At 36.3% G+C, this 9,012-nt stretch overlaps 1 pseudogene; it reads right to left on the reverse strand.

Annotated features, from left to right (window-relative positions):
* Positions 1–3,769: 3,769 nt before the first annotated feature.
* On the reverse strand, positions 3,770–5,611 carry LOC132061423 (uncharacterized; annotated as a pseudogene).
* Between the last annotated feature and the right edge of the window lie 3,401 nt (positions 5,612–9,012).

A 9,012-nucleotide genomic window follows, 5' to 3' on the forward strand; every position in this document is an offset into this window, starting at 1 on the left:
ACACAATTAACCCTCAATCGTCTATGAGCCTCACTTGGCTAGTTCTGGTTTCCCGCCCTTAACACGCCCGGTTTCATGACCGCATAGAGAATTGGCCTTTACTATCATTCTCCTTGAAGCGGCGTACACTTCACACTCACATAGGTAATTTCTAAACGTGTAATCCCGTAGATACACTATCTGGTCATATCTTTCCAAACTTGGAGACCATTAAAAAACTTTATTGCTTTATTAACTCATTAGCCTTAACGTTTTATCCTTGTTTCGAACATTGTCTTCATGACGAGAATGAGTTGAGTTATTTGACAATGTTGAACTGTCATTCATAAATTTGTTTGATCTCTTTGAACCTAGCTCTTGGGATTTCCACTCTACTCGGTAGAGTTACCGCCATAATGACTTGTCCTAGGCCTTAACCCTATTCCCTTTGATGATCTTTCAACTGCCTCTCTAGATAGGCCTTTTGTTGGTGGATCCGACACGCTATCTCTTGACTTTACGTAGTCAATTGGGATAAAACCATTAGAGGGTAGTTGCCTAAAGGTATTGTGTCTCCGTCGTATGTGACGAGATTTCCTGTTATACATAACGCTTCCTGCCTACCTATTGCAGTTTGGCTATCACAATGTATACATATAGGTGCCAAATGTTTAGGCCAAAATGGAATATCTTGCAAAAAATTCCGGAGCCATTCAGCTTCTTCACCGACCTTGTCTAAAGCTATAAATTTAGATTCCATTGTAGAATGGGCGATTGCTACGCTCAGATTACACCTTTTAATAGCGTAAAGCGGACGATGTCAAATATAGTAACCCAACAATGTTGGGGTCGAATCCCACAGGGAATATGGTGTGAAGAGTTTACTAAATAAGTATTATATTAGTCTTGCAGTCCTGGTGTATTCTAGACAAAAAGGGGTTTTATAGTTGTTTTGGTTTGTGGACTAATTTAAAGTGACTAGAAATTTAAAGTTGTAAATATATGGGTAAAAATAACCAAGGTTGTGTCCCCGTCAGATAAAGTGTATGATCATGGGGATCAATCTTGATATACTTCTAATTGATCGTTTGTATGGATGCACTTAACCTCTACGTGAATCTAGACTATTTCTCAATAAGAAAAGATTATTTCTTTCTATGCTTTTTCCAAAGATAAGAAAGTATGCATGAAGAACGGTTAATTATGCCAAGTAAATTTCTCTTATTCCTAAGTGAATTTATTAAACAAGGTTTAAAGCCTTGAGTTCTTGTTATTTGTTCTTACCAAACCTCGGCTATTTTCCCAAATAAACTAAAGTCTATAGCGTTAGCTAATGTTTGCAACCACTAACTATATGATGAAAACGAAGAACAAATGAACCCTAACAATCCATTATGCGTATATCATTCACAATCCCCAATCACAAAACACCCATCCTTGGGTTCACAACCTTAGTAAAGGTGTTTAGCTACCAATGGCCACAAGAAAACAATAAAAGATTGAAGATTGCATAATTGAAATTATACTGAATCTTACGAATAAAACTGGAAATTAAACGATTGTAACTGTCTTGATATCCTTGAAAAGTACTAAGAACAAATTTTCTCCACACAAGTCTCAAACTTCAAGATTTCAAAGTTATGAAAAGTGATAATAACATTCAAAAACCTATTGGCTATTTATAGGAACCAAGTCCTTCATCTTCAGGGATTCAACTCGTCACCCGTTCGAAAAAAGTACGAGCCATACATTGAAGTACGGTTCGTGCCTGCAATGTGCGTGCTTTGGTTCTTCTTCAGTTCTCGGGAAAAGTACGACTTGACTGCTGCCCGTCCTTTAAAGTACGGAACGTACTTTCATCTCGTCCTTTCTCTCTGAGCTTCAGTACTCTCTGCCATTTTTTACTAAAGTACGGGTTGTACTTTGATGTACGCCCCGTATGTCCCTACCCGTACTTTGCAAGATTTCACCAGAAATCTTATTTACTTTCCACTAAAACACGGGGAACAGGTACGGGGTGTACTTTGATGTACGTCTTGTCATTCTTCGAATTTTTATCCATTTTTCTAAAATCTCCATCTTTGGACTCCTACAATGCCAATCACCTGAAACAAAATAAAAACACATCAAATTGACCAAGACTTGCTAAAAAACAAGTCAAACTTATAGCAAAAAAGCATCGAATGTGCCATAATTTCATGGCACATCAGCGATGCATGTCTGTTTGGATGATTTCCAAGACACTGCTCCTCCACCAATGGTGAAAACATATCCACTTGTGGATTTAACTTAAGATAATCCGGTGATCCAACTTGCATCACTATATCCCTCAATTACAACAGGATATTTATTATAGTGCAAGACATAGTTTTGGGTGTGTTTTAAATACCCCAGAACTCGTTTCATTGCCATCTAATGAGTTTGATTGGGATTGCTTGTGAACCGACTCAGCTTACTAATAGCACATGCTGTATCTGGTCATGTACAATTTATAATATACATCAAACTTCCCAAAACTTATGCATAGTCCAATTGCGAATCACTTTCACCTTCATTTTTTTGAAGTGCAAAACTTACATCAATTGGAGTCTTTGCAACATTGAAATTCAAATACTTGAACTTGTCAAGTACCCTTTCAATATATGAGACTGTGATAATGCTAGACCTTGTAGGGTTTTATGAATCCTAAGTCCTAAGATCAAATCAGCAACTCCTAAGTCTTTCATGTTAAATTTGCTAGCAAGCATACGCTTAGTAGCATTTACGTCAGCAATATCTTTACTCATTATCAACATGTCATCAACATATAAACAAACAATGACGTCATGATTTGGAGTGTTTTTAATATAAACACATTTGTCGCACTCATTGATCTTAAATCCACTTACCAACATTGTTTGGTCAAATTTTGTATGCCATTGTTTGGGTTCTTGTTTTAGTCCATAAAGCGACTTAACAAGTTTGCACACTTTCCTCTCTTTACTAGGAACCACGAAACCTTTAGGTTGTTCCATGTGGATTTCTTCCTCCAAGTCTCCATTTAAGAAAGCTGTCTTAACATCCATTTAATGGATTTCAAGACCATATACTGTCGCTAGTGATAGTAACACCCGAATGGATGTTATCCTTGTTACCGGCGAATATGTGTCAAAATAATCAAGACCTTCTTTTTGTCTATAACCTTGAACAATAAGTCTTGCCTTATATTTGTCAATAGAGCCATCAGCTTTCATTTTCTTTTTAAAGATCCATTTCAAACCTAAGGATTTACTTCCGGGAGGAAGATCAACTAATTCCCATATATGGTTGTTCAAGATTGATTCAATCTCAATATTGGTTGCCTCTTTCCAAAATGGTGAATCTGAAGAAGACATGGCTTTTTAAAATGTTTGAAGCTCATTTTCTAGCAAAAGCGTCACAAAATCCGGTCCAAAGGAAGTAGATGTCCTTTGGCGTTTTCTACGCCTTGAATCTTCTTTACTTGGTGTATTTTCCTTTAGTTCTTCCCGTGGCCGTTTAGATTTTTCGATGGACGACTCACATTCTTGTTTATACGAATAAATATTTTCAAAGAATTCAGCATTATCTGATTCAATTACCATATTAACATGGATATGGGATTTTCGGATTTGTGAACCAAAAATCGACATACTTTATTGTTGGTAGCATATCCAATGAAAACACAATCCACAATTTTTGGTCCTATTTTGACCCTTTTGTGTATAGGAACTTGAACTTTAGCTAAGCACCCCAAAACTTTGAAATATTTCAAGTTCGGTTTTCTTCCTTTTCATTTTTCATGTGGAATAGATTGTGTTTTGCTGTGGGGCACTCTATTGAGTATTCGATTAGCTGTAAAGATAGCGTCCCCCCATAAGTTATGCAACAAATCGGAACTTATTAGTAAAGTATTCATCATTTCCTTTAATGATCGGATTTTCCTTTCCGCAATTCCATTGGATTGTGGTGTGTACGGAGCAGTAATTTGATGGATAATTCCATATTCTAAGCATATCTTTGCAAAAGGAGATTCATTCTCTCCACCCCTCTCACTTCTTATCATTTTTATCTTTTTATTCAATTGATTTTCAACTTCACTTTTGTATTGCTTAAATGCTTCAATTGCTTCATCCTTACTATTCAGTAAATAAATATAGCAATATCGAGTGCAATCGTCAATAGAAGTTATGAAATACTTTTTCCCACCGCGAGATGGTATTGACTTCATATCACAAATATCATATGAATTAAGTCTAAAGGATTGGAATTCCTCTCAATAGACTTATAAGGATGTTTAACAAACTTAGATTCAACACATATTTGACATTTTAATTTATTACACTTGAATTTAGGCAATACTTCTAAATTAATCAATTTCCACAAGGTTTTGTGGTTGACATGTCCTAAATGAACATGCCATAAATCATTTGACTCCAATAAATAAGACGAAGCTGAAACTTTATTAATATTATCAACAACTATTACATTTAGTTTGAAAAGGCCCTTTGTGAGGCAACCCTTTCCAATATATATATCATTTTTGCTAATAACAACCTTATCAGACAAAAAAACATATTTGAAACCATTCTTGACTAATAGTGAAGTTGAAACTAAATTCTTCCTAATTGTTGGAACATGAAGCACATTGTTGAGCATCAACACATTGCCGGACGTCATCTTTAGGAATATTTTCCCATATCCACCAACTTTAGTTGTTGCAGTACTTCTCATAGAAAGCTCTTCTTTGGGTCCCGCTGAAGCATACGTAGAAATGTTTCTTTGACAACACAAACATGTCGAGTAGCGCCAGAGTCAATCCACCATTCTTTTGGGTTTCCAACTAAATTGTATTCCGTGAGCATAGCACATAGATCATCAATTTCATCATCTTTTCCCATCATGTTTGCCTGATCTTTTTTCTTATTTTTCTTAGGTGCCCAACAATCTGGAGCCTTATGTCCAGCTTTTCCATAATTATAGCAGTTGCCTTTGAATTTTTTCTTGTTTTGTTCCTTCCTCTGTCCTGAAGGCTTCTTCCTTTTCTTATTATTTGGAGCAGCTTCCTCAACGATGTTTGCTCCCATAATCGTTGAATTTCCACGCGAGTTCTTTTTGGCCGCTTTATTATCCTCCTCGATCTTCAAGCGAATCACTAGATCTTCTAGAGACATCTCTTTGCGCTTGTGTTTGAGATAGTTTTTGAAGTCTCTCCACGAAGGAGGCAACTTCTCAATTACAGTAGCCACTTGAATGCCTCATTAACTACCATACCTTCAGTAATAAGGTCATGGTTAAGGACTTGGAGTTCTTGAACTTGGGTTCCAACAGTCTTACTGTCCACCATTTTATAGTCTAGAAACTTGGCAACCACAAATTTTTTCAAGCATACATCTTCAGTTTTATGCTTCTATTCAAATGCAATCCACAATTCCTTTGAACTCTTAGCAGAACGGTAGACGTTGTACAAATCGTTCTCTAAAGCATTGAGGATGTAACCTTTGCACAAGAAATCCGAATGCTTCCAAGCCTCAACAACTATAAAGCGGTAATTTTCAGGCATTCCTTCTTCAGGAATAGGAGGATCTTCGTTTGTGAACTTCTGCATACCAAGAGTAGTCAACCAAAAGAACATTCTTTGCTGCCAACCTTTGAAGTTAATTCCAGATTTTTTTTTGGTTTTTCTGATACGAATCGATTTGGGGGAAAACACCAAATCAATACCTAAACGTGGAATTAAGAATAAACAAGAAATTGCGGATGAGAATTGAAGAAAGGGGATGAGAAATAGAGGATAAAAGCAAGACCTAATGAATAATGAACCTATGAGCAAATCTAAGTATATGAAACCTAGACCCTCTCAATTTGATTCAATTCAAAGAATCTATACTATTTGAAATCAAGGCAACGGAAATTTAATTGAATCCACAAATGAACAACGCTTCATGAAATCAATGGAAAAATGGTTCAAGACCAACAATGGAATCCACCATTAACTAAGCTAACCCTAAACAAACTATCACTCCTTAGAGTATTCAATACATAATTCATCCAATCTAAGTAATAAAATGAAAGACAAGCTATATATACAAGCTAAGTAAAGAAGACTAATAGGCAATTACAATGCTACCCTTAATGAAGCAAGGGCCTTGTTTGGCTAGTCTTCTTATTGTAGTCTTCAATTCAAGAATTGGCCTTCAATGGCCAAACACGCTCCTTCTTGCATAGATGGCCCTCTAATCAACCTTGCATGCATGGCCTTCTTGCAAGCATAACCTTATTTGCACAAATAGCTAACTCCCGATCTTGTCCAAGTTTGCAAGTGTAGCCAATTTGCAGAAATGTCCCTGTTTACACGTTTGGCCACTTTGCGCATTTGGTCCCCTTTCTAGTAGCTTCTTCTTCAATCAACTCCCAAGCCCCCTTCCGTACATCATAAGCCATCTCAGGTGGGCTTTGTGGAGCCCTCCAAAGGCCTCAAACGACTTCCTCATCTTCCATATAGCTTGTAGAGCTCAAGTCTCATATCTCGTCCCCGAACGTACGTCTTGAAATGAAGAAAAGCAATAGATCATATCACATGCGCAAAAGATTTGAACGGCTTGACGAGGCAACATTTGTCACCGCAACAGTCACCACCGCATCAGTATGCATTGGAGTAAAGGCACTGACATCCTTTTCTATTGCCATTTTTTTTCTCTATCAATAGTTGACAAACAAATTAATTAATGTCAAACAAAAATAGAACAATAAACAGTGAAGATATATATGTTCAAACTGTTTCACAATCTGTTTCACAGGTAAACGATGAAATTTTTATGTTCTTCAAATCGTTTCACTGTTATGAACTTTAATAATCCAATGAAGTTTTTATGTTCTTCAAGTTGGACTAGCAAAATTTCAACAGAGTAGAAAACCAGAAGGTTTTAGCCTCCAGAAATAGAATACAGATTAATATCTATATAATAAATAATTTCCTTAAGATTGTTATTAACCTGTATCCGAAAAATTACTTTAACCAGAAACTGAAAACTAAACAAAACAAATTCTGGAATTTAGAAGAACAATATGTTAAAAGTATAAGGAATTAAATCGAACCCACTGAATGCACAATGTGTTCTTAAGGAAATTATTCCCCTCAATGTGCCCGAGGTTGTGGAATACATTCTCCCAGGATAGAATGATTTACTCACCGTTGTAGTGGTATAACAAACTCCGGTGACAGCGAACCACCCGATGATAGTATATCACATGAGAATTTATTTTAGTGTAAGAAAGAAAAGAGAAGATCAAAATTTTGCGTAAGGAAAAATCTGAGGACTGGCCAGATTTATTTAGCCATTGATCAGGTTTAGTGAAAAGGTGCAATTGAAAAGTTGCAACCTTTCAGAAATGGAAGATTAGCTAATTCCGCGAAAATGAAATGTTTAAATAAATTTCGCAAAAATTAAAAAGGGAAAAAGGTCAGATTTGGAAACTTTGTTAATGATTAAATAATTAAAAATTAAATAAGTTTGGTCCAAAAAGATTATCAATCAATCAGATCATTTGACCAAATCTAAAGCCGAGCTGAACGATGATGACGGCGCGAGGGGAGGTTCTCTTCTCATCTCTTTATGAGCTAGAAGATGTGCTTCTCTATATATATAAGTGTTGACACCCAATTTTGTCCCTCCTTTATTCATATTTATTTATGCGGGCTTCTAAATTTATTGACGAACTAAACACTTTATTTTCACTATTATTAATTTTCACTATTTTACTGTCAACGTTACTAGCATTGCTTTATCACAACTTTCAAAATGGTTCGTCGTCATTTGATTTTAGGATTTGTACGCGTTAAATTAATTTTACTTTATTAAATCCTTTACTTTCTATATACTAATTACTATTTATCTTCACATAATACATTTTGTACTAATTATCAAATTAGAAGCCCACAAATTCTTTTAGACCAGCTAAATAATGGCCCAAATGAAACATTTCATCAGCAGCCCATTTATTTAATTCCCCATTCCCTATTTCAAAGAACGGACCAGCCCATTATTTTTCACGACCCGACCGGCCCACTTTCTCTTAAACATTTTTTCATCCACTTCATCTTACCTAAACTAAACCTAGCCGCATACTCCCTCTCCTTTGTCTTTCTCGTCTCTCTCTCCCTCACCCATTGTTAGTTAGCATACAACCTCCATTTCGCCTCCACAGACTTTGCCTTGCCATTTCTATACAACAACGTCTACTGTACATCCGTTTATTTGGCTCGTTTCGTTGACAGAGAAAGGGTTTTCATTTTTTTCGCTTCAAAACGCATACGCAATCTTCAAGACCAGAAAAAATCGGTCTGTTTTGGGCAAAGGTTGAAGCTAATCACGTGGTTCAGCCCCAACGTTCTGATTTTGAAATAAATTTGATTTGAAATCCCGCCCAATTCAAGTCATAGAAAACCCTAGCATATTTCTCATATAAATACATCCATACAAGATCGTTTGGAGGAGTTCCTTCAGCCGTCTTAACCCCTTCGAAACATTGACATTTTTTCACCATCTCTGAAAAAAAAAAAGCTTTTGGGTTTTGAAACTTTACTCACTGTAATCGGGTTCGGGTTCGTTTGAGTTCGAGCCTAAGTTCGTGACGTCGACGCCCCACTTCACTGTACCCACAAAAGGTCAGTGTGTTTGCTTAATTTCGAATCTAAAGTTCCTGATATGATCGTGTACGCTGTTGTTCAAATTTTGGCCTAATTTTGGGCTTTTGCCTAGCGTATTACGCATGTTCATGTTTTGTCGAGTCTATCTTCGATTTAGTGTCGGTGTATTTGGCAAGATTGTGTGTTTGTATTTTACCCTTCCAATCGCTAGTTTAATGGTCGCTAGATGTGCTTAAATGCTTATATGATGTAATTGCCGTTGCATTTGATCGTTTGTGGTCGGTTGGCTCTCATTTTGCACTAGTCTAGTTCAAGACATGTTTGAATGCTTTTGGTTAACGTTAGTTGTCCTATACTTAAGCGTGCATTGTTTTAGTTCAAGTCTA

This window comes from Lycium ferocissimum, chromosome 6 (genome assembly GCF_029784015.1).
Source record: "Lycium ferocissimum isolate CSIRO_LF1 chromosome 6, AGI_CSIRO_Lferr_CH_V1, whole genome shotgun sequence".
NCBI classification, from domain to species: domain Eukaryota; kingdom Viridiplantae; phylum Streptophyta; class Magnoliopsida; order Solanales; family Solanaceae; genus Lycium; species Lycium ferocissimum.